This window comes from Falco naumanni, chromosome 5 (genome assembly GCF_017639655.2).
Source record: "Falco naumanni isolate bFalNau1 chromosome 5, bFalNau1.pat, whole genome shotgun sequence".
NCBI classification, from domain to species: Eukaryota; Metazoa; Chordata; class Aves; order Falconiformes; family Falconidae; genus Falco; species Falco naumanni.
The window spans coordinates 21883468-21907837 of record NC_054058.1 but is presented as its reverse complement, the minus strand read 5'-3'; the positions used below and the strand labels follow the sequence as shown (position 1 = coordinate 21907837).

The following is a 24370-nucleotide window of genomic DNA, read 5'->3' as shown; positions in this document are numbered from 1 at the left end:
TAAAATGTATTTACAGAAATGTGAATTTTAGAAGTATTTATATTTTAATCAGAAAAAGTAACATTCTGCTTGGCTAATGATCTTTTCAAGCTTTAAACTCTACAATATTATGATTTTCTCTTTTTTTTTTCCCCCTCTCCTATCGCAGGCTTAATTTAATTAAAATTAATTCAATCTACTGGGCCCTCTAGGAATTGGACAAACATAACTAATATATTAGGCTAAAAAGTCAATCTTTGATTAATGGGCTGAGGCAACTCCATGGGGACCCTCAAGTCCTTAAAAATGTTAATCCTCGTGTAAGTGTTGTGGCATCAAACTCTGGGCTCTTCAGTGCAGGCACACTAAACTCTTTCCCCACCCAAAGGAAAACAAAGATGTGGCAATTCTCTGTAAAGAATTAACAGAATAATAGCTGGATGTACAGTGAAAAGGTTCTTTGTCTTGAAAGGCATAAATGCGTCTCCCTGCATAAGGGATGGTTGTGTGAACTGGAGCACTGCTACTTTACTTTACTGTTACTTTAAATATTGCCTCAGGACCTCAACAAACCATGAGATGGCAAGGCTATACACCAATTTATTAAGTTACTTCAGAAGAATGACGCTCAGGCCAGGATTTTGACGTTCTAAGTTTTTCCCTATAGGAAATTAATGTAGATGCAGGATGACTTTGAGTACTGCAGCAGAATGAATATAAAGCATTCAGACTGTGCACATCATCTTCTACTTGAGACTAAGGTAGCTGTTCCACTGAGAGATGACACATTCCACCTACAGTATAAAAACACCTAAAGTACTTGTCTGTAACATAAGTTTTATCATTTATAGCATTCATAAATTAACCCAGCAAATATTTGCTCAGTAGCGATGTTGGGCCAGCAACTTCACAAGATCCCCCAATCTACCCTTGTGAAAGCATTTGAGATTAATATACTCCACAATCTGTAGAGCAAACAGCATTAGAGCAAATTCTCTTGGGAAAACTAGGCAGGAAGAGACTATTTTTATAGAAATGGGAGTTTAAGTCACTGGGTTAGTTTTTTAACCACTCATTATTTATACTGATACCAGCAATGGTGGGATGGCTGCTGAAGAGACCAAGAAAAAAAAAAAAAAGTTTTGACCACAGTGTTGTCAACATGCAGCTGGGAATTTAAATACCTCCTCTCTGTTCCTGCACCAAGTAGCAATAGCATGGCAAAGCTTTGTCCCTAGAATGCTACCAATTTACATGAAACTGCCAGAAATGAAGGCTGCTTTCAGTGGGCAAAACCAAACACAGTGGGCACAGAAGGATTAAAAAAAAAAAGAAATGCTTATTACCGAGCTGCAATAATACTGCAGCAACAGGAAAATGGAAATATTATGTTTAATCACCTGTCTTCCTGAGAAAAGTAAAAATGTTTTGCATACAAGACTTACTCAGAGACATAACAATTCACAGAATTAAAAACACAACATATTTTTCAGTCTGATTCTTTTCTAGGTACTTGAAGTGCATATTTGTTTGTGCTGCAACCACACAATGCTGATATAACAAAGAGACTGTCAGCCCTGTAAATCATATTTTTAATTTCCAGTGAGACATGATTATGTGTTATTCAGGTTACATGTGGATTCTTCTTGACAGCGTGAAAGCTTGCAGTCTTCTAGCCAGGCAGGAAAATAATAATTTCCCCATGTATCAATGCTTAGACAGTTCCTAAAAATCTAACTTTATCTTGGCATATTGTTTTTTAGAAATCTGCAGATCCTTTGTGATTTGACAGTTCCCAGTTTCACTGTGAATCTCCCTGCAAAAACAGGGCTGAAAAATCACATTCCTCCGTCACAGCCCAAGGGAGAACTTCTCTGAGCCACGAAGCCCAGCTGAGCACTTCCCAGCACAAGCACAGGGACACAGCACCAGATGCAGGAGACCTCTGCTTAGCTTGTACCTAACAAGGAAGAAAAGATTAGTATTGAAGAGCCTGCACTTCTTATTTTTCCCCTTTGTAAGCGGCTACAAACCCCACATTTCACTCCATTACGTTCCAGGTTAAGCAAGGCTGAGGAAACAAGGAAGGGGTTGGGCAAATGTCTCCTGGTAAATTTGCATGAGGGAAGGGAAAGATCTATGGCCTTACACAGTTATCCTCAATCAGTGTCCCAGGGGTATACACTATACCTGTTCTACCTAACTGAATGGTTATTTGCATTCAAGTCAGGACTAAGACGCAAAGCACCAACAACAGATTTCTAATTATAACTATGTAAAATATTACCCCACTCCCAACTATCAAAGATCATAGAAGTGAAGAAACAAGAACTGTGCACATGCACAATAACTCTCTCCTCCACCTCCAGGAAAGGCAGAAAGCTGACTACAAGCTTTGTTTTTTGAAATACTTTCCATTTTCCTCCTCTTCAGGAACACTTACAGAGAAAACAAATTACCTATGGCTTCCAAGTTGGCAACAGGGCTGGTCTGCAAACATGTCTCAGCATAAGGCCTCAGGTCACCATCCTACATTTCTTTGTATCTCTAGCCTTGAGCAAGTTTAACTTGTTTACTAATACTGGCTCTAAAAAAAAAAAAAAAAAAAAAAAAAAAAAAAAAAAAAAAAACACCAACAAAAAAAACACAACAAAACAAAAATAACCCCCAAAATCTGTAGAGAAATATTCTCCAACGGCAAAAAGGAACTGGCAGTTTTACAGTATTAGTTGAGAACTAAATTCCCCTCTGTGCTTCGGAGTGGGGGGAGGAAAAAGAAGAATCACATCATGATATCCTTGCTAATGGAAGCTATGGGGTTTTCCACCCCCTGAATTAGGAAAATGGCCTCTTACTTATCACAAAGGCATGGAAACCCCACACAAGCAGGGCCCAAAGGCAGTTTGGGTTCAAAATAGATACATCTGTTCTTCATTTTTTACCCCATAGGCACCACAGCCACCACTCAATGCTGCAAATAAACTGACGATGAGAAGTAGGCAGTAGGAAGCTACCAGCTGGAAGTGAATAAATATTTACAGATGTCCCAACATACCTAGCAAGAAGCACACAAAAGTTGGATGTAGCAAGCTAGTGGGATCTGACCATGGTGAGAAAGAGTCTTACAAAGAATTTTTGGTATCATTAACTAGTCTGGGCACACCTTGACCACAATGGGCACGTGAAGTACACCCACAGCCAGGAACAGGCGTTGCTGTCCCTCCTAGCCTCTCTTCTCTTTCACCCAAATGTATTCCAGAACGTGAGACCTGCTGCTGTCTACAAACAGCTCACAGATGGTGCTAAACCCCTCAGCTAGATTGTAAAGAAACCCGTAATTCAATCCAGCTGCAAGCTCAGAGAGGCACCCAGCCCATCCTCTGTGAGCCTGCCTGTGCTCTGCTCTGCTGAGTGTTTGGGGCACCAACAGGGTTGGCCCACAGCCCTACCACCGAATGAGTGGTAAAACATCATTCAGAATAAGAGAGAACATCTTACACAGAAGAAAGAGAGCAGCCATCACATTCTTGCATGTGGGAGATGTCCGCATTTTAAAAAACAAGACTCTTTTGATTAGAACTCAGTTAAAAAAGCATAAAAATCAGAGGGGAGAGAATTATTCTTACTAGAGAATGTAAAAATATTTACATGATGGTTCCTAACTGTTCATCCCCATCAAGATTTCCTCCTTTCCTTTAAGTGCATATGCAGCCCCTTTAACATCTGTTAGCTTCTTAGGAAAGGGATGATGAAAAGGAACTGCTTGAAGTGCCCTGGACAAGGTCCGGCCCCCAGGGCACTAACACCAAAGGTGAGATCTCACCTGTGCAATGCTCCAGAAACAGGACACCAGCCGCCAGTCACCAGAGCTGATGTCTGCCTGGTTTTAAAGCACAGAGAAGGCAAAGCAACTTTCAGGAGCAGAAACCCAGTGGTGCAGATAGCCCCTGCCCTGCCCCTGCACCCAGTCGGCTGGGTGTTCATGCATCGTGCTCAGTTCCTGCGGTGTCCCCTTCCCACAGCCACTGTGCTGATGGAGGGAGACCAACAGCTTGGGCCAGCCCGTCCATCACTGCCATCTGCGCCTGGGAAGCTCCAGAGCAGCATCTCCAGCTCTCACTCAACACAGAGCGGGAAGGAGGGCACAAGCAAACGGGACACAGCAAAGGGAGGCAGAGACAGAGCGAGGGATTACTTTTTCTTAGTACACCAGAGATATTTTACTGGAGTTCACAGATTTAACACATTTCAAGAGGACTACTAGAAAAGTTCAGTGAAGTGTGCACACCTAACTCGAGTCCCAAATGGGATATACAGTGCCTAGTTACCATAGCAACTTTCCTTTCAAGGTCCAGGACAAGCCAGGTTCCTGATGCTCCCCACTACTGCAACTGCGAGAATGAAACGGACAAAGTAACAATATGTCAATAGTTACCTTAAGTGCCTGAAAAAACCAAAGAAAAATAAATAACAATCTTTCACTTAAGATCATAAAACCACTTCTTCCCCCCTTCCCCCCCTCCACCCCCAGGAGGTCAAAAGAAAACCCTATGCACAACAGATATAAAAAATGAGAACCCAAATCGGGGGGGGGAAGAATTATCAGGGAGAACCAGATGGTCCCCATGAGCTGAAAATTTAACATACAGCACACCTCCATCAGATGAAAGCACATCCCTTTAAAACATTATTTAGCCTAAGAGTTGTAAATACGTGTAATGCCTAGTGCAGTATCTCAAAGGCTGATCAGGTAAGACCTTTAAGATCAGGTCATTACTTCATATAGGAAACATGACTGTTCTTGGAAGAGAATTGTCATTCACTGTTTAACATTAGTGCTTTAGTAAGAGAATATTTCAGTATTAATCCAAGCCAAAGTCTCACCACTGTGTTACAGAAATCAATTTTGTTAATTGCAGCAGCATTCTCTTCCAAATCACTGAGCTGCAGACTACTTGCTACAATGAAAATGGCCTTCCTTTGTGTTTCTGCAAACATCCAGCTTATTTATACTATGCCTGTTAGAAATTCCTCATACCTCAAATTTTTTCAACTGATTCATCATTTCCTTTTATTCAATGTTCAAACTTGATGTGAAGAGATTCTATTAATTGTTCAGAAGCATCCTCATTTCGATGGATGACATTTTATACTATTCCTTTAATTATTATTGCAATACTGATGTGTGGCACCAGCAAAAAAAGCTGGCAAAGTTTGCCTGCCTTTGGGATAAATGGGGAAAAAAAGTACATCTTGTTATCACCACAGAGGGAAAAAAAAAGCTGATGTTCCTGTAAACTATGATTCATTGCATTTTGGGGGTTTGCTTTTAATTTATTTTTAAGGGATTTTTAACAGCTGTTTTTTATTCAGGAAGTTTAAGGGTTGCAAAACTTCCTTTTCCTCCCAATATCATTTTATGTCAAGAAAAGAAAAAGCCTCCAGGACATCGCATTGGAGGTTGGCAGAACTGTAAGCCTACCTTAAAAAGTAGTTAAGCAGATTGTCACAACTCATAGCTTGTTAGAGAAAAATGAACGGGTTATCGAGAGGCAGCATGAAGTTGCACCTAGTCTGTCCTAACCATTCCCATCACCTTGAAAGTCACCTTTGCACTCCCTATCAGCCATCAGCTTCAGACAAGATCATTGTATTACTGCTGCAGCCTGAACTCTATATAGAGAAAAATAAAAAGGTTAAAACAGGATTAATTTATAACTGTATCACTTAAGTTCTGTTTACCAACTGATGGGCTAAGCATTTCAGAATGTGTGATCTCTAGACATTGCAGAAATGTTAACCAGTGGCATAACGGCATGACAGCATCAGAATTAAGACACATCTACAACTTGCTGAGAGAAGGGAAGGGGGGGGGGGGGGGGTAGGGGAAGAAAGAAAAACTTGAAAATCACACTTTGTCAGGTCAGTTTTACAGTTTTCGAAATGCCAGTTGTTCATTTTAGCACAGCATTAGTCTCAAACGGCGAAGGTACTGTCAATCAAAATACTCCTATTACGAACAAGTTCTGGGCCTGTATTTAGGCACGGGAATAAGAGAAGAAGTAGGGGAAAATAATCTGTTCTGGGAATATACTTAGATATAATAAAGTTGAAGAATAATGAAGAAATTAAAATATATGGTTTCACACACTACAGCCTCATAAGAAAAGCAGTGGCAGTGTTACATTAAGGGCAAGTTACAGCTCAAGTCATCCAGGGACTCTTTTCGTCTCTTTCTGCTCTTTTGGCACCCAGCCCTTTTAGATGAGAAAAGGTACCGTGTGCTGGAGGTGCTCCTATGTCCCAAGTGCTTCAGGTCTTTTATAGATAGATGGAAAGTCGTGGCCCTCATTCTACAGGTCTGTATTTTTAAGAATCACTTTGCATATCCTCAGTGTTTGTGTGGACTCTTCAAGAGCCATTACAGAGGCTTAACTTTCAGTCAGAGCTTTGCATCTGCCCTCTTAAGAGTCTAGTTTCTCAAATGCTCATCACCCCCTCCCCAAACAACTTAGTGTCCTCTTGACAGCAAAAGTTAATACCTTCCATGGTATAACCTTCAGCTAAAGTACTGTATCCTTCTATTAAACTTTTATCTTAAAACAGTGTTTTCTTGAACTGGTCAAAAACACCACAACCTGTTTATAGCAACCTGTAGGCAAAGTGCCCAACACCTCTTTGAGCTGCAATGCAGCTTTCACCCCTAACTGTCCAAGCCCTCGTGACTACAGTTACCTCTTCCTTTACTCTCAGGAACTACATTTGAATTTGAATACTGGTGCCTCATGTTTCATCCCTGTTAGACAAACCAGCATATCCATTTCCAGCACTAGTAAGTTTAAATGAGTAGTGACAGTTTCCAGTCATGCAGAAACATAAGCAGACTCAGATGTCATCCTCAAAATGGTAACTGATTTGAGAGAGAGCATCACAGCCGAACTGCCAAAATAGGGGTTTATTTTTAAACGACTCATTGAAATCCAGGGCAGATCAAAGGGCCTGATAGCAAAAAGAATATTAGGAAAAAAAAACCACCGTATTTAACGTGTTAGCTAACATGTTAGAATCCTCAAGAAGATAAAGCAATTTTAGTTCTGAACAAGAGCACTTGTCTTTGTGAGAAAAGATAACTTATTATTAATTCAAGATAAAATCACGGTACTGGAGGTGAGCCAGTTTATTGTTTTCAAAGACTTAGCAGACTGAAGTCAAGATAACAGAAGAATCCCAGAGCTTTGCAGAAGAGGGATAAAAGCTACAAGCTCTAGTTTCCCCGAGAGGCGGCCCTGACATTCCCTACTCCAGACCTCTGCTACCACTGTCATAGCCCCATCTGATATCATGGCTGAGGATTTAATTTTTCACAGTCATTGGGGCAGTCATTTTGCTTTCACTGTTTAGTAGCTAGCCATACAGGTCTGCAGCCAGTGCAAAAGGTCTGGAGACTGTAAAAATATATGGAAACAAACCCAGTTTCTTTTGCTCCATCCATACAGTGGATGCTATGAAAAACACAAGGGTTCAAAAGCAAGACAATTAGTGATGTACTTCCCATTTCATTGTTAGCTGTTACAAGGGTAAATCTAGATAGAGAAGAATATGAAAACAAATTGAAGTGCCTCATGGCAGTGAACCTTGCAGGCTCTCCTAACTCTCTGTCACATACTTAAGTTTTTAATGGAGGTGAAATGAGCCTGCATACATTACCATTCTGCTCACTCCCTAGTCAACAGCCCCTGCTTCTTCATCTTCACATCACTTACCGCCACTAGTACACCTGCCTCCTCAATGCCAATACTGAAATAGGACAGCTGATTCTTCAGCCTAGCAAGCAACTGGAAACGGTGATGGATTTCAACAGAGAAGAGCTTAGACAAGTTTTTACTGTAAAACTTGTTTAGCTTTGTTTGAGGCAGTACTGAGTAGTAAAATTGAGGTTGAGCTGCCATATTCCATTCATTAGCTTCAGAAATCCTCAATCGCCAACCTTGCATGCAAGAGATCTCAGCATAAAATGAGCAGCCCCAAAGCAAAGATGTTAATCCTCACATCTACTTCACAAGGGTGCAGGAAGCACCCAAAAGGCATTAGCTGTCATTAAGCACTCACATCAATCTCTGAATTTCCACCTACAGCTGAACAGAGTAAAATTAGAATCAACCTACATGAAACAATGTACTGCAGCACTTTCAGCCTCTTCACAACATAGTCTAAAGATGGTAGCACTTTAAGATTTCTTTGTAGTTCATACCGCAGTGACATATCAATGAGAGTGTAATTCCTGAGGACTGCAGAACATCATTAAGGATCATTAAAAAGAGACAAGGGAGACCATTAGGTAGTTTCAGATCCTCTCTCTCTCTCTTTTTCTTAACAAAAAAAAAAAAAAAGAAAGAAAAAAAGAGGAGAAAAAAGAAGAAAAAGAAGCCCTCTCATCTCAGATGAGCAGAGGGTTTTTCTTGGTTTATTTGCTTTTATGTCTGGAGTTAGATATTGCCCAGAAGAGTTTTCATGAAAACATAACCCTTTTTTAAAATAGTACACACTTCAAACAAACTGTGTGTTTCACAGTAAAGTGAAGACACAAAAAAATAATAAGAATGGTGACAAATTCTTCTAAATTGTTTCCAAATGATCTAAGTTCCTATTAATAAAACAGGCACCTGAATTTTCTTAGCATTTTTTTCAGTTTTTTTGTTGTGCATTGCTGGTATGTTTTTTAATGAGATTTTGGGCCACAAGCATTTAACTTAACAGACAGACAAATTGTCCCAGTGGAACACGTAAATATTTCTACTTCAAGATTTTGATCCTGAATCAGCCCTCTCCCCTACAGCTGAAGGCAACTCCCTCAAGAACACTGCTACCAAGTGAACAGTGAACACCTCCAACAGGGCTAAAAAATACCTTCAAACTCACCAAGGCAGGTCTTAGGCAATTCTCAGTAAGTTTTGAAACAAAAGATTTCTGTTCACTATATCCAGTGAAAGGGGAGAAGACTTTTTGCTAAGCCAGAAACATTTCAGTACTACTGTACGCCACAGCCTCTGGCTCCGTCAGATTCTCAGCGCATGAGCTGTATCACCGTCTGGAACACATCAGCTGCTCAGGACAGCGATACGTACATTTCCTAGACCTAGTTTTCCTAGGAAAGACACTAGATCTAAATGAAAACAAGCACACAGCTATTGTAAAATTGGAAAGAAACTGAAAAACTCTCTGTGCAGGATACGTACACATATTGTCTTCAAGGCATAAATTGGGAAAAAGCAAGAGAGGACTAAAGCCCTGCATTTTCTTCTGCCAAAGCAACGACTCAGTGCATTTCTAGGAGCTCTAGGGGAAATATGTGTCCAGAGTGGACAGTGCACATTTAGATCAAGAATGCTAATCACATATGGTTTCAAATCAGCAAGTGCAACATCACCACCCCAATGCCTATGAAAAAAACAAATTTCTGTTACAACAAAAATGATCTCAAACTCCAGATCTGCATAATTTTTAAGGTCAGTTGATCCCTGAAGGCCCATATCTATCACAGGGTAAGAACAGGGGAATATCTAGAAGTCTCTGTTATTTTATGTCATCATGATAACACTGCCTCAAGACATTTCCTCATTGCTGGAAGCAAGACTCCCACGCATGGAGCACATAAAAAGCAAGGTCATCTGTGAAATTACCATGCACTTTTCTTTACGTCCTGAGGAAGTCACTGCACTAAAGCTCTGTGAGGGAGGTTTTAAGACCAAGGAGGATTTGCACTACTTGTGAGACATTCCCACGCAGTCTTTGTGGATTCAATTTACTAAACTCCCTGAAGTAACATCTGTGAATCTTGTTCAGTGGCAGCTGTAAGGGACACACATCCACAGAGAGAAAATGGTTATGGGAAGTACTAACACAGCATCCATCTGGACATCCCTGCCACCGTACACCACCATCTCCATGGTAGGAAGGCCCCGAGTCTCTCAAACATTAAGATGAACCTATACAAGAGCCTCCTCAACACTTTGAGGGATCTCTCCCACAGGACAATATAGCCTTTAACTCTTAGAAACTGGTTTGCAACCAAGTGTCTCAGTCTGTCATGGTAGCAAGAGATTATTATTCAGAGAAGTATACAGCGATTAAGAAAGTGATCCAAATTTATGCAATTTATATAGTGAAGCATGAAGAGAGAAAAGTACAGACTCCAGGATCATCTGCTTGTAGCCTCTCGGATTTTGGGGAGAAGGTCTATATGTAGAGGAAGAAATCTGTATTGCATCTGCTATGTGCCAAAAAAAAAAAGAATTTTTTATATATATAAAAAAATACAAACAACAGCGTCTAGAGGGTAGCATCACGTACTGGCATTTACACAATCCAAACACAGAACCACTAAAAAAAAAAAAAAGCTAATGTACTTAGCGAAAAATGCCCATGTTTGCCAGAGGCAGGTAGCTTAAATTATTGTGTCCATCTTCCTCAGAGAGGAAGGACCAGAAATCTCATTTTCTATTTTTCTACCAGAAATAGGAGGGCAGAAACTCTCCTCCTTCATATACTCTGGAGGTCAAACTGGATGATGTAATGATGCCTCATGGCTTTAAACAGGTTTTATAGATTATCTGACTTAAAAATAGACACAATGTTTAAATAATAAAATTCTCTGGAAATGGAGTGCCTATTACAACAAGCCTCCAGTCACTGGCTAAGAATTGGATGAGCTATGACCATACGAGTATTTGTAATAAACCAAAGGGAAAAATCTTAGGTAGATAAATTGAAATTTCATCCCACTGACTCTGAAAAGCAAATAGTATGCATTGTTTTCTATATAGTCTGCTTTAGCTAGATGCAGATCTCCAAAAAAGCGTGCAGACACCATACCTACGTTGGGTACTGGACCCAGTCTAGCCATGGCAGTAAGGGCTTCTGTCCTCACCCAAGTAAGGACTTCTGTCCTCACCCAAGAAGCATGGAGTCCACTGTGTCCCATGCAACTGTTGTCTGTTTCTGGTACTGGGAGAGTACAATTAAAATCAGTTTGGACATGCCTGCACTGTCCTGACATCTCTGCTGTAGGCACTCCTCTGAATAATTTAACTCAAAGCCAGTTACCGTACAATAATTGCCAGAGGTCATGCCATCATGGTTCAGATGAGGACCTGAATTCATTACATGAACCAATGCACGCGTTGCCTTTCTGCTTCCCTTCTCAAGTACATGGCCAAAGGAGGAAGTACAGGAGAGAGGTGCTCTCACCCTGTCTAGGGAGCTGCTTCTTGTCTGTTACACCATTGTTTAACTTGTCACAAGCACAAGCAAAACAATACAGCACAGCAAACCTCACCAACTTGTATGAATGGCCTGGAAGTCCACTGGAAATCACTTAATGTCGTGAGCCAGCGAGTACAGAACAACAGGAATCAGATTACTTTGCTCGTATGTTTTCACAACAGCAATTTCATTTTATTTATTATGATAATTCATAAAGCACCATCAAATACAGTGTAGAATCTCTTATAAAAATAATTACAGTCTAGTAATGCAAGATCTCATTGAAGCACACCATTAATCCCTTGACAGTTAGAGAATGAGCCAAATACTTTGTGCAAACGGAGGACTCACAAGGTTTCAACACACACATTTCCTTGCACTTAAAATGTGCAAGGAGAAAACCTTATTAAAACAGCATTTCATATTATGCTTTAAATGATGGCCCCTTAGGCAGATTTTCTGTACTTCAAAAGACAGCTATTATACTACTGTATGTTACAGTTTAAGATAACAGAAAAAAGAATTCCTATCAAATTGTTGTACTGCTGTATGTAGGGAACACAAAATAGTTTCTTTTTCCCCACAGCCCTCAAGAAAACCCAGACTTTCATCCAAAGCGAGGTGCCACCAGTCTCACACAATAGAGAACAGCTTTAATACAACACTATGAATTGTCTTCCACTTTGCTACTGAAACTATTTTGAGCAGCTAAAGCAACATTCTCTGAACCTACTATCCAGCACTTAGGACATCTCCATACGAGCTTCAGGGTTATGCTATCTAACTCTGTGTGTTTCAATGGCTTTGTTTCTATGCAGAAGGACTTTGTGGTTATACACTTCATGGCTGTTTTTAAAATAGGATTTCTCTAAAAGTTAAAAAAAAAAAACACAAAAAAACACACCACCAAGGAAAAAGAAAAAGGCGGCTGGTGCTTTTCTTCCTGCTGTTTAATGATGTTCAAAGTTGTCTGAAAATTTGCTTACACGTAATCATAGAAGACTGAATCAGTTCCCTGCTTTGTATCATTTCTATTTTAGAAGCCCTTGTAGTGCAGCCACCACGAAATCATGCCGCCCATGATCCAGATTCATGCGATCTAACATGTTAACTGATTCAAGTCTTCATAATTAGAACTGATCCAGAAGCCAACAGGAAACATCCCTAGCAATTTAAATAAGCATTATACTAGATACTAAGAAACACTTAGAAACAGATCACTTGGTATAGGCAGTTTGACAGCCTGACTTCGTAAACCAGAACCCTCTAAAAATCACCAGAAATACCTAACAACAATGTTCAAACTGAGGTCTCACAACAAGCAGTTAAGAATGCTGAAAGAACTCACAGAAGGTGTTGTGCTCTTCCAACTTTTTCCATCTTATCTCAGATGTTTACAGTAAAAAGAACAGAGAAGTTTTCTTCAAAGCACAATTATTATCAATCCTCTCCAACATTCCAGCAGCACGATATTCTTCTTATAATGTGACCGAGTAACTCCCTCAGATCCTCAGGAGATGTTAGTAAAATAATTGTTCCCCCTCAGTGTTCTTTTCTTATTACTTTATTTTTTTCTTACCCTTATTACTTCAGGCAGAAATGACTTGGAGATATTATCATCCGTTTACCAAAACAGAATTCCCCTGCAATTATTTTCTTTCAGGTTAAAGTTTTACAATTTAATTGTACATTAAAGCTAAATCTAATGATTTTCTACCTGGCTAAAACTGATTGGCCCTCTAAGTCTTCAGTTTAATTTTCCCCCCTTTCTCATTTTGCTAACTCGAAGAGAAATGAGTCTACCTTCAAGCCTGTTGGAATCAATCTTCCTTTCTCTTTCTCACAATTTATAAGTCAGAGGCTTAAAAAGTGCTCATATCCTCTTTTAACAAGCTGGCTCTGTGAGATAAGCACAAGAACATTAATAAAAATAGCTCAGCATTAAGGCATGGATGTTTTACAAAAGTAGACCTAAAAAAAAAAAAAATCCTAAAGGGTAATTGTGATTTATACCACGTCTCTTTTCCTATACTACCAATTATCAATCATCTCTAAAAGATCCCTTCTCTTCCACACCTGTGACTTGTAAATGCTGGCATACTGCAAGAAAGGGTTTTATCCTTTCCCAGTTACGGATTTTTTTTTTATTTTTTTTTTTTTTAAAGACAACCTTCACAAATACTTCCTAGCTGGAAGCACAGATTCGCTCAGCTCAGCTCTCCCACACATTGTACCTTGGTATGGTCTGCACCATCACTTTTACCACCACCCTCAATGTCTCCAGTGTTCATGAAAACTCTGTCTACAGCAATGATACCACAACCACCAGCACTGAAACTTTTACTACTGCAATTACAACAAAGCAGCTGGTGGTAAGAATAATAATAATAGTAGTAATAGTAATAATAATACTACTTAGCATTTATAGGGTGCTTTATATTTTCAAAAGGCTGTATAAACAAACATTTGCTAATTAAGCCTCACAGGCTCCTGAGAAACAGATACATTTTTTGTTTATTAATAGGAAAACTAAGGCAAAGAGACAAAACAGCTGTCCCCAAAATCAAGATCTGTAGATAATTTTAAAAAAAGGAACTGAGATCTCTCTGGACAACTCAGAGTTCTAAAAGTACAGCTTAAAATACCCAAAGAATCCGATGGGACATAAACTCTCATGCTCTGTGTGTCCACCCCCTCCAGAAGAGTCAGCAAACGCTTTCCCTGGGAAGATGAGCTCAGTGCCACCAGCTGCTCCATCCAGCTACTCGCCACGGCGGAGCACAACACGCTGGCCTGCACAGGCCAGCAGGACCCTCTCACCTGCCAAAACCCCCACCTGGAAGCCTGAGCCACTCTGAAGAAGCCAAACTGTTGGTAAGCTGCACAAACCCAACTTCCATCGCTCTCCACCAAAACTGGGCCTCAACAGCAGCTTGCTTCTCCTCCGGGGCTATGTTCTGCTCTGTCACTATTTAAGAAATATATGAACACTTCTTTTTCTTGCACGTCAACATTTAGCTTTAATATAAAAAGTGAGAAAAATTGTACATTCTAAGCAGAAAGGAACAAATGCCACCCCGTATTGAAGGCACTTCTGAGAATATCTTGCATTCATATTCAGTAAGACATTGACTGAACTGACTTTTTGTGTGTCTATTAGACACCTCGCTCACACAGGGAAAACAAATGCCTACACACACTCAAACACCTCCTATTCAGGCCTTGAGTTCTAGAACTGCTTGAAGTGAGCTTAGAATTATTGCCTAGACAAAATACACTGTGTTAAACCTTTAGAGACAAAGATTCGACTATCCATGTAATTTCACATAGGATATGTCCCACTGAGATCAATGGATTTGAAATGCATTTCAGAAGACACTGAAATAAAGACCGATGTCACAAAAAGGGGAAAAGAGCCATTTTGGAACAAAAAGCTTTACCACAAGCAGTAGCATGAAGTGCATTCTGCAAAGCTGGACACAGAGCACTATGTGCAACCAAAGAGTGAAGAAAAAAAAAAAAAAAAGGTAGGTAAAACTTAGGGATAAATAAATAGAAAGAAAAAAACCCAGGAGACTAAACTTACATCAAGACTCAAGAGCAGGACTGACCACAACATGGAAGGTGGTGGAGAAACACGACTCAGGCAAGTGGAGAAGGAAGGAAAACATTAAGAGCTCACCCGGGGCCAAGTTGATCAGGGAGAAAAACTGAGACCAAAGCTGAAGGTAAGTGCAGCAGTGCTTTAGCACAGAAGCAGCCATGAGAAGGGAGACAGTGACGGCAATGGAGAAGCTGTGTTTGTTCCTCAGCAGTAGTAGGACATTCGTCACACAGATGGACACTAAGGTACAAAGACCAGATTCCTCACTCTGTCTTGCCCTCTGTACATGAGATAGCACTAAGAGGCTAATTACCAGTTAGCCCAGATTTATTAGCCATAACGAAGTTTACAGCTAAAATAGGAACCGACTCCACCCTCCTACCTCCCAGCCCTCTGCCCTCACCCCTGGATGATTCTTCATCCTTAAATACACGAAGAGAAGGAAACAGAGGAGATGAAACATTACACTAAGGTTCTCAGAGCATGGGAAGAATTGCAAAGCAATAAATTATTCTAGAAGTGGAAAAGAGAATAAGTAATACCGCTTTGGGAAAAGTGAGCCTGAGACGACACTGAAGTGCAAGAAGAAAAATATGTATTGAAATACACAGCCTGACACCCAATTCTGACTGTGAAACATAGGTCTGTATTTATATCTTCAGCCAAAGGCAGTATAATGCATTCATTGGTTTCTCAAGACATGTGTGCAAAGCTGAAAATTACTTTAGGGGCACATCTATAAATGACTGACTTTTCCATACCATTTTTAAAATGGCACAGAGGATCGTCAAGCTGAGTTTTATTCCAAGTTGATATCACAAAGTCCTTACGATGTACCTCAATTTCATTGCATAGCCCTTGCTATATCATTGTCATATGCACTCAGTTACAGTGAAGAACTCAACATGCAAGATGAATGTCTCGCTCTTTGTACAAAGGTCTCACATTAACACGCTCAGAGTTATAGAACTGCCCATTCAAGATTTTTTTTTTTTTTAAATTATGACGTAGACTGGGATTCTTACAGGCACTGAACTCTTAATGAATCCTTGCATCAACCAGATACCTAACTCCCTGAAACACCAAGTGTTAAACCTCTCATGGATCAGAAAAAGAAAGTTTTCTCAAGGCTGATTACTCCAAATTATATTCTACACTGGAAACAAAGAGATCTTTGACTCAGGAAACATAGAAGACAACACCTCGGACACACTGTGTAAACAATCAAAAAGAACAGCGGCACCTAAGGAAGGAAGAGTATATCAGTACAAAGAGCAGAGTCCTCAGCCTTCATGAAAGGCGCATTCAGGGGGGTGAATTAACATCAAGCCCTCTCAACCACCCCAGAAGAAAGTGCTCATTAACCAAAGTTCACCTTTCAGGTGAAAGACAAATCACTAGGAGCATTAATCGAACAAATCGCAGCTAACATCAAATTCTACCTAAACACTGATAAAATTGGGATAATCTTGTATCTCACCATGCATCTGCAAGTACTGAAAAGCAAATGGACTTCCGTGATCTCATGTGTTTTTCATGTTTTTTAGATCAAGTTTTACGCAGCTGATTTGGGAGGTATGTTAAATATAAATTTCCCTTTCCTAATGGGTCTGGATGTATACTAATAAACAGCAAAAAGGTACTGCCAGCCTCTCACTTTCAGCTTTTCTTCGCACTTGAGGCCATTTCTGGAACGCAAGGGAGAGGAGAAGGGAGTACTGACGGGAGAAGCAGTAAGCCCAGTACCTGCTTTTCTACTTGGGTCAAATCTTTAAAAAATGCTTTTTTATGCAGGAGCAGAAATCAAATAGAAACAAATTCCCATGAGTCACCCCTTTATTTTCCAGTTACAAAACATTCCTGAGCTATAGACATTAAGGCTCACAGTGATACTCTTGCACTAGGTTAAGTCTGAAGCATCCAGCTACAGCAAACTCCAGCCCCCTGCCCCAAGAACCAGCCAGCTATAGCACCTTCACAATTAAGTCAGCTCATTACAGCTCCTCTACACTCATAGAAGGCTTGAAAGAAGTCAGATGTTCCCTTACCTGCAGTGGTAATCTATAAAATCCAGAAAATCCATAAGCGGTAAAACTTTGGATTATTAAAAGATAAATCCTCTATCTCACCTAAACCCATTGCATTCTTAGAAAAAACAAACAAAAAGCCCTACCTGATGTTACCAAGCATCTGTAACACCTACTCTCACTCAACAGATACCATTTTGAAAACAGTGAGGTTTTTTCTAAATGATGAAATACTCAAAGGTTTCACAGTATTAGAGGACAAGGGATTCATCATTTCACAACCCAGGGTTTTATACAGGTTGGGATTCCTGCAGCATTGTTTTTCTCCTCTGTAGTTTTACAGAGAACACAGCAGTTCCCATGGTTGGTCCAAATGCCAGCTTGAGTGAAGCTTTGACCATAAATGCAAGTAGAATCCCCTGTCACTTGATCAGTAATGAAGATGCTTGTTATGCGTTAGAAAGCTACACAACAGAAAACCCCACAGAAATGGTTAATATAAGGAGAGATGTACAAAATTCTATGGAAAATACTAACCCTGCATCTTTGAAGCTAGAGACATCTGCTATCTTTGTCTATCCAGAACGCATAAGGTTGCTGAAGTCTATTCAGAAAGAGACAAAAGGTAATAAATGCAAAGAAAGTAATTTGTAATTTGCTATTGCCACTTCAGATCTTAATCCTGTGGAGATTCACAGCATGAGTAACTTTAATTACTGAGACACTGGCATAGAGAGGAAAGGAAGAAAGGACTGGAAGCGTTCAACTAGAAGCATTCAAGGCCCTGAGTTGGCCAATATTTAAAGATTTTACTAAAAACTGACATTACAGAATAAAATCAAAGGCACGTGTTACTGATTGTGGTCTCATGGTCACAGCTCAAAATGAAAACAGGGCCCCCAAAAGCTAATGCTAACAACATTTCCATTTGTAACTGATTCATTTTTTATCTCCCCAGTGTCCATGACACAATTAAAAACAAACACCAAAAAAATCCCTCCCCACAAAACAGATGCGAAGGTTGCTTCTTCCCACATCATCATGACCTTTCCAAGAAGGCTGTGACTAACCTCACCAGGCAGCAAAGAGAATTACGTAGGATCTCCGAGCAAAAACACAAAAAAAGACACTTTGTCTTACCTTTCCGTTTCAGTGAACGAAGAGCTCTGTTTTGTAAACAGTTACGCAAATGTTTTTCTACACACAGACACCAAATAGCCTCACTGACTTAGATGAAACTTCAAATTATAACTAAGTTCATTTAAGGGCACAACATGGAGAAACCCAGGAGTCACTCAGGACTGCAGTCACAGCTGAAGTTCCCGGCAAAATGAGATCTAGGGTGGGAAACTGAAATTCCTAGGTATCGGGGTGAAATCAAGATCTGTATAAACCTATGACAAATTTGATGTGTTGGATGAATAAATTAATGGATGAATCAGAATCTAACTCTGTAGTTGAGATAAAACAGCAGCAGTTACATTCCTCTCTGAAAGCACAAATTCTGGTTTCTGTAACACAAAGCATTTAATACAGGAAAAAACTAGAGAACTAGCACTGAAAACCAGAAATTTGCCTCTTAGTCTTTTTTTTTTTTTCTTTTCTTCATTTCAGTGTGAAAATATATATAAACTACACTATCATTTTAGTTACCAATGGTATTTTTGGTGACTTACATTTTTTTCCTCATAGTAAGGCCATATTTACACAATACCTGCTAAAACTTTATCTCAGCCATCATGCTGCTCCCTGTACCACAAAACAAATACTGTGGCTTCAAAATGAATTCAAAGCCATCTAAGCATGATGTTGATTAGCCTCCTTGGGAACCCAGCTCAGGACTAGAATGATGAAAACTCTGAATCCCTATGGACAAAGGGGACGCAGATTCAGATGCTGTTAAGTAAGGAAGCAAGAAGAAAACCTGGTTTCAAACGACACGCGAGAAACAGACCCGTCCACATGTGGAAAACATACACACAAGCAAAGTACCTTTCCAATTCTCTTTGAACAGAGATGATGGGTTTGGGCCACACACACTGTACCGTAAGCAACACAGCTCTGTGGTGTTAAATGTCTTTTCTTTCTGGCCACCAGCCCCGCAGCAGAGAGAGAAGAGTCTGGAGGGGTCACAGACCAAAGGGCTCCATTTTTCTGTCTGTTACAGCTGAAAGCTGTGTCTTGAAGAAAATCTTGTACCTTTGACCATTCACCATTTGAGAAGACAGTGTGATGCAGGAATTGTAATTAAGAGTATAAAAGCAACAAGTGCTAGACACTGAAATCAAAGTTAGTAAGCAGTTTATTGGCGCAGTTTTCATTGTGTGGATTGAAGTCTTCTGTTATCTCACTGTATTAGCTGAAGTGAAAGTTCTTATATACTTAATCTACTTTGACCCTTAGGGCACCAATTATTTGACTTCAAATATTTAGATTTTAATAAGCTTTCACCTGCAGGGGAAAAAATGCAGCAATTAATGTGACTGATTTGCCATTTACAGCTAGACTGTGGACAGAAAGAAAATCAATCATATTTTATGAATTCAGTTGTCACCAAGTGGAAACCTTCTGTATTTTTTTCCATCTGTGCATTTCACAGCAGAAGTAAGTATCTTTAGATCAATCCTGTCCTCTCTATTATTCCTATATATAACCCAGCACCTAATCACTATTGGGTGTTGCTGCTTGTGGGGAGTTACCTACCTCCAATTAAGTCTAATGGGATACTTCGGCTGCTTTCAAAATTACACGCAATCAGAAATATTCATTCTGAGCTACCAGAAGGCATAACACCATACCGCAACCATTATGAGTATTTGATGATAAAAGCTAGTTGAACAATTAAACTCCAAAGCCACTTACATTTCCAGTCTCCCCCAGTAAAAGCAAGCAGCAGCTCCGACCTGCTTCCGTAGAGCCTTGAGCACAGTATCTCATTACCTGACAGTACCCGTATGCAAATAATGCTACGCTCACTGTGAATCAACACGAGATATGCTGCGTCTCCCTTACACCCTGGAAAGCCTGTAAGCTCCTCACAGTCCCCACCGCTCACGGAGAGCAAACCACCAACGCATTTGAAGCCTGGCCTCGGGGAGGACCACTTCTCAGAGGGCAAGGGCTGCAGCATTTCCGTGGGTACTCCACAGAAAGCAGACCGGTCACACAATGCTGATTCAGTATTTCCAGTTGCTAACAACGAAAATGGTCATTTTTATATTGTCCCACATAAGCAAATTTTGTAGCTGACATATAGACATTGCACAATCATAAACGAGAAGAAAGATGGCCAAAAGGAAGGGAGGAGGACCATATTTTGATGATGAAGGAGAGGCACAATGAAAACACGATCTACACCAGAAAGACACGCAAGATCCATCATTTGGTTAATATTTCATCAGACACAACGCAGAGCAGTAATACTTTTATCTTCAGTACTTCATTTTAAGTAAACAAAGCAGACTCCACCAAAGGTCATACTGCTGCATGTCTATAACTCTGCAGGGTACAAAACCCACCAGCCAAGGCAAGGCACAGTTTTTGAGTGGGAGGGTTGGTTCGCAAACATCATCCTTCGGAAAAACTTGCTCCACCCTTCTGTTGCCCACTCCTAGCTGGCTTGAAACTGATTTAGTGGAAGCTGCAATGCCTTGCTTCACATGGATACTATGCAGACCTGCTGAGCTTGGGGGGGGGGGGGGGGGGGGGGGGGCAGGGGCACCTTAGATCATGCTGCAAAATACCACAAACCTCTTTTCCACCGTGTGCCCAGGTCATCCTTCACCCAGTGGTGTGATGCAGAAGGGAGCGCATGTCATGGGGATGAGAGGGGGCAGGGGGGCAGAGAGAGGAAGAACACCTGGGAAAGTTAGCAGGTAGATGGAAAAGGCTGAGCAGTCGAGGAGATGGAATACAGCAGGTCAGAGCACCGAAAAAACCCGGGCACGCAACAGGATTGTCCCACCTGACAGCGGCCCTTTGCCAGCTCCCAGCAATACAGCCATTGGAAAAGCTAGCTTCACCACCGGGGAAAGGAAAACCACAATAAGGACAGCAAGCTAAGTCACCTGGTAGAAGGTGAGGGGGGAGGAGGAGGAGGATGCGGCCGAAGGCACAGGCAGGGACGCTGGGCAGCGGCAGGGACGCTCAGCGGGCCGCCCCCGGGGCCGCGCCGCGCTGCCGGTGGGGAGCCCGGCGGGCACGGTGCGAGCAGGTGTGGCGGCGGCGGCTCGCCTTACCGCGGGGGGGGCGAGCAGAAGATACGTGCACCTACACTCACACACGGGCGTGCACGCACGGCGAGCTGCCCCTGTGTAAAGCCGGGGCGCAGGGAAAGGCTGCGGCAGCGGGCGCCGTCCCCGGCCGCCGCGGGAGCGCCGGGCGCAGCCGGGGGCCCGGCAGGGAGTTTTCCAGCGGCCCCTGCCCGGGCGGAGGGCGGCGGCAGCGCCCGCCCCGCCGGGAGGCTGGGGTTCGTGCCCCGCAGCTCGCCACGTTACCAAGCCGGGCGGTTGCCCGGGCGGCTTTGAGGGTCGCGGAACAAAATGGGGGGTCGGCGACCGGGGGAAACCCCGCCCGGCAGCCCCTTACCTTCCCGGGCGTCCTCCTGCCGCGGGCGCGCCGCGCAGCTCCGGGGTGGGGGGGGGGCGGCGGCCGCAGGGCTCCGCGCGGGGCCCCGGGGCTCCCCGCCGCCGCCGGGCTCCGGGCAGGGCGGGCGCGGGGTCGCCGCTCGGCGCCGCCAACAAAGTGTCGGAGAGGCGCGGGCAGGGCGCCGGTCACCGGGAGCAGCGGCGGAGCGGAGCGCAGCTCCCTCTGCCGGCCCGCCGCCCCGCCCCGGCCCCAGCCCCAGCCCCGGCCCCGCCGCCCCAGCCCCAGCCCGCGGCCGGGGCGGGCCCGCGGCGGGACAGCGGGGAGCGCCCCGGAGCCCCCGTTGCCCCCCGGCGCCATGCGGGCTGTGCGCGCTGCCGGGCCGCCCCGCCTCGCCGCCTGCTCCCTGGCGCGGTTTACAGGGCGCTCACAAAAGGCAAAGGTACTGCGAGCAGCTCCCCGGAGCCGGGCTGAAATAGGGGAGTTGTTTAATGGGATCGTAAGCCTTCATCAGAAAAAAGAAAAAAAAAAAAAAGGGGGGGGGGGGGGGAAGTCACACACAAAACCTACCAAGACTCCAAAGCAAAATTCCCCGAAGAAGCAGATGTATCTAAACCACCTTTGGAATGAGCGGGCTACGAGAACAAAAGTCCCCCATCCTCACTCGAAATCCCAGCTGAAATCTCCCAGCTGTTTATGTTGTTTCCATCTGGCACCGCATTCCTCCTGGCCCTGACAACTTACACGTGGCTCTCACTCGGGCACAGGGGAACAGCCCCAAGCACACACACTGCTGGCATGCTTACAGGTAGCCAAAGTCCTGTTGCAACGGTCAGATATCTGCATTGGGCCACTTCCACTCCTAAAACCGCCCTGTTCCCTGAGAATGTCAGTTTTCACTGCTTTCACTTTCAAATCAGTTTTTGTCTTTTGTGACTCCAGAGGAAAGCTAGAAAACATCAGTCTTTCAACAGCATCGGACAGATGAGAAGACACACACCCCTCACCCCCCTTCAGGTAGTACATAGGTGAGCTCATCTGACTTTGAGGTTCCCTTCCCGATTTTTGACAGGATTGCATTGCCAATCCTGAAAGACTTTACAAACCTGCTTAATTATGTTCCCAAGTCTCCCTCCAGGCTTCACCAGGATTCCTCACAAAGATCAAAATCAGATCTAGACCAAACACAAAGGCATTCCAGGACTGAGCCACAGTTCCCCAAACATACCAACAGGTCCTTTATGCTACCAAGTTTCTGTGACTGCAGGCCCTCTTCGAGAAACCCGCAGAGGAAAAGTATAAACTAATGAAAGAGCAGCTGCTTGCTGAAATTTCCACTCAGTTCCAAGAAATGGGACTTGGCAGATCCTTGCTTTTTATAACACTCCGTGACTCGTTTGCAGAGGCAGGTGAAGTCAGAGGCATCACTGCCAGAGCCGTGCCCCTGACGGCTTCTCTGGAAGGACACAGATTTCCCCTAACACTTTGTAATAAAGAAGAAGGGATGATACTGCCCAGCTACTGTTTGCAGCGGTTCAGTTGCTGAATCTCTTCTCAGGTGGTGCTATCCCACCCTTGTTTTGCAGCAAATCTTCGGGAGAACAAGGTCTGAGCTGTGCAGCCTGATTTCGCCAGGCTGGCCGGGAGGCTGGGAGCTGAGGCCGCAGGCAGTGGGCAGGCATCAGCCTCACTGCAGGCTCCCCTCAACCGGGCAGGAGAGTAACGCGAGCACACAGACCAGGCTGGGAGAGGTGGGGCCTCACTCCGTGATTGCTTAGGAGTTCACCTTCACTCTGCTTAAAAAAAAAAACAAAACCAAACCAAACCCAAAAAACCCCACAAACAAACCAGAGAAAAGGAAAAACAGTTCCTTCCTGTCTCTGAGCTGACAAAGCCTCTTGTCACGCCGCATCTTCTGCTAATGGTTCCATCTCTGCTGCTTTTTCTGGTCCAGAGGGTCCGCCACAAAACAGGAAAGCACAAAGAAATCTTGTGAAATAATGGGGGGAGGGGAGCGCCGAGTCCACTTTGATGTACCTAAACAAGCAATGAAATGCACAGATACCACACACTTGTTAACGGGAAGTTTGTTTCCAACAAACCTTCAAACCTTAAAGAGTCAGATTATGGAGGGGTCACCTAGGTCATTTGTGTGAATGAATGCTTACAGGAACACCGACATCTAAACTGACATTTCCAGTTTGTATGGTATGCCAGTCACCATACACCGGCTCCCTAGGTAAATAATAATAGTAACGTATTCATAAAAATGCTTCCCCCATGAGAGGCGGAAAGGAATATGACAGATGCTACTAAAGAAAAGGTTGGGGACTGCCTCAGCTCTGGGCAGGGATGAACAGTGCCTCTCTTCCCCCTTTCCTGGATCGCAGCCCAAGCCCACCCCCTGCTCCAGTTCCCTTTCACAAAGGACAGAAGAGAAATGCAGGAGACTCTGGTGGGCTGATATTTTTGTTTGCTTTTAGAAGCAACTGTTTAAAAGGAACAGAGATAATAAAGGAGAATGTGGAAAGAAAGTGGGACGCGAGGATGAGAAAAGGGCAAATGGAAGAATAAATGGGAGAGACAAAGATTTGGGGAAGAATAAATTCTATTTCTGTGCTTTATCAACTTTTCTTCAGAATGTGTACAGTAGGTATGGACATTTTTAAGATTATTTGATATGATGATGAGGCTAATATCACTGCAGATAGGAAACCAGAACTTTTTAACACAGGGGATGAAGAAGAGATTTCATCATTATTTTTCTGTTTGGGGAAAAGACAAAATATGCCCAAAAATTTCCTTCTGTTGTAGAATAACCTAAAGATACTTTCCGTGCTGGGAACCTGCAGAATGACTTACACATAACAAATGACTTACACAACTGTCTGGCAGACCCAGCAGAGTCTGTTTG

General features: G+C 42.7%; 1 protein-coding gene across 11 annotated transcripts in view; it reads right to left on the bottom strand.

The window, feature by feature from the left end:
- Positions 1-22585, bottom strand: part of EPS8 (epidermal growth factor receptor pathway substrate 8) — a 140873-nt gene extending 118288 nt beyond the window's left edge. For 3 of the 11 annotated variants that reach the window (XM_040594603.1, XM_040594598.1, XM_040594605.1), the window contains exon 1: positions 21460-21639. The gene's annotated coding sequence lies outside the window, so the exon portion shown is untranslated. Of the gene's footprint in view, positions 1-4307; positions 4330-21459; positions 21640-22026; positions 22188-22562 lie in introns of those variants that run through there. The other 8 variants (XM_040594601.1, XM_040594600.1, XM_040594599.1 and 5 more) reach the window with 8 other exon arrangements.
- Between the last annotated feature and the right edge of the window lie 1785 nt (positions 22586-24370).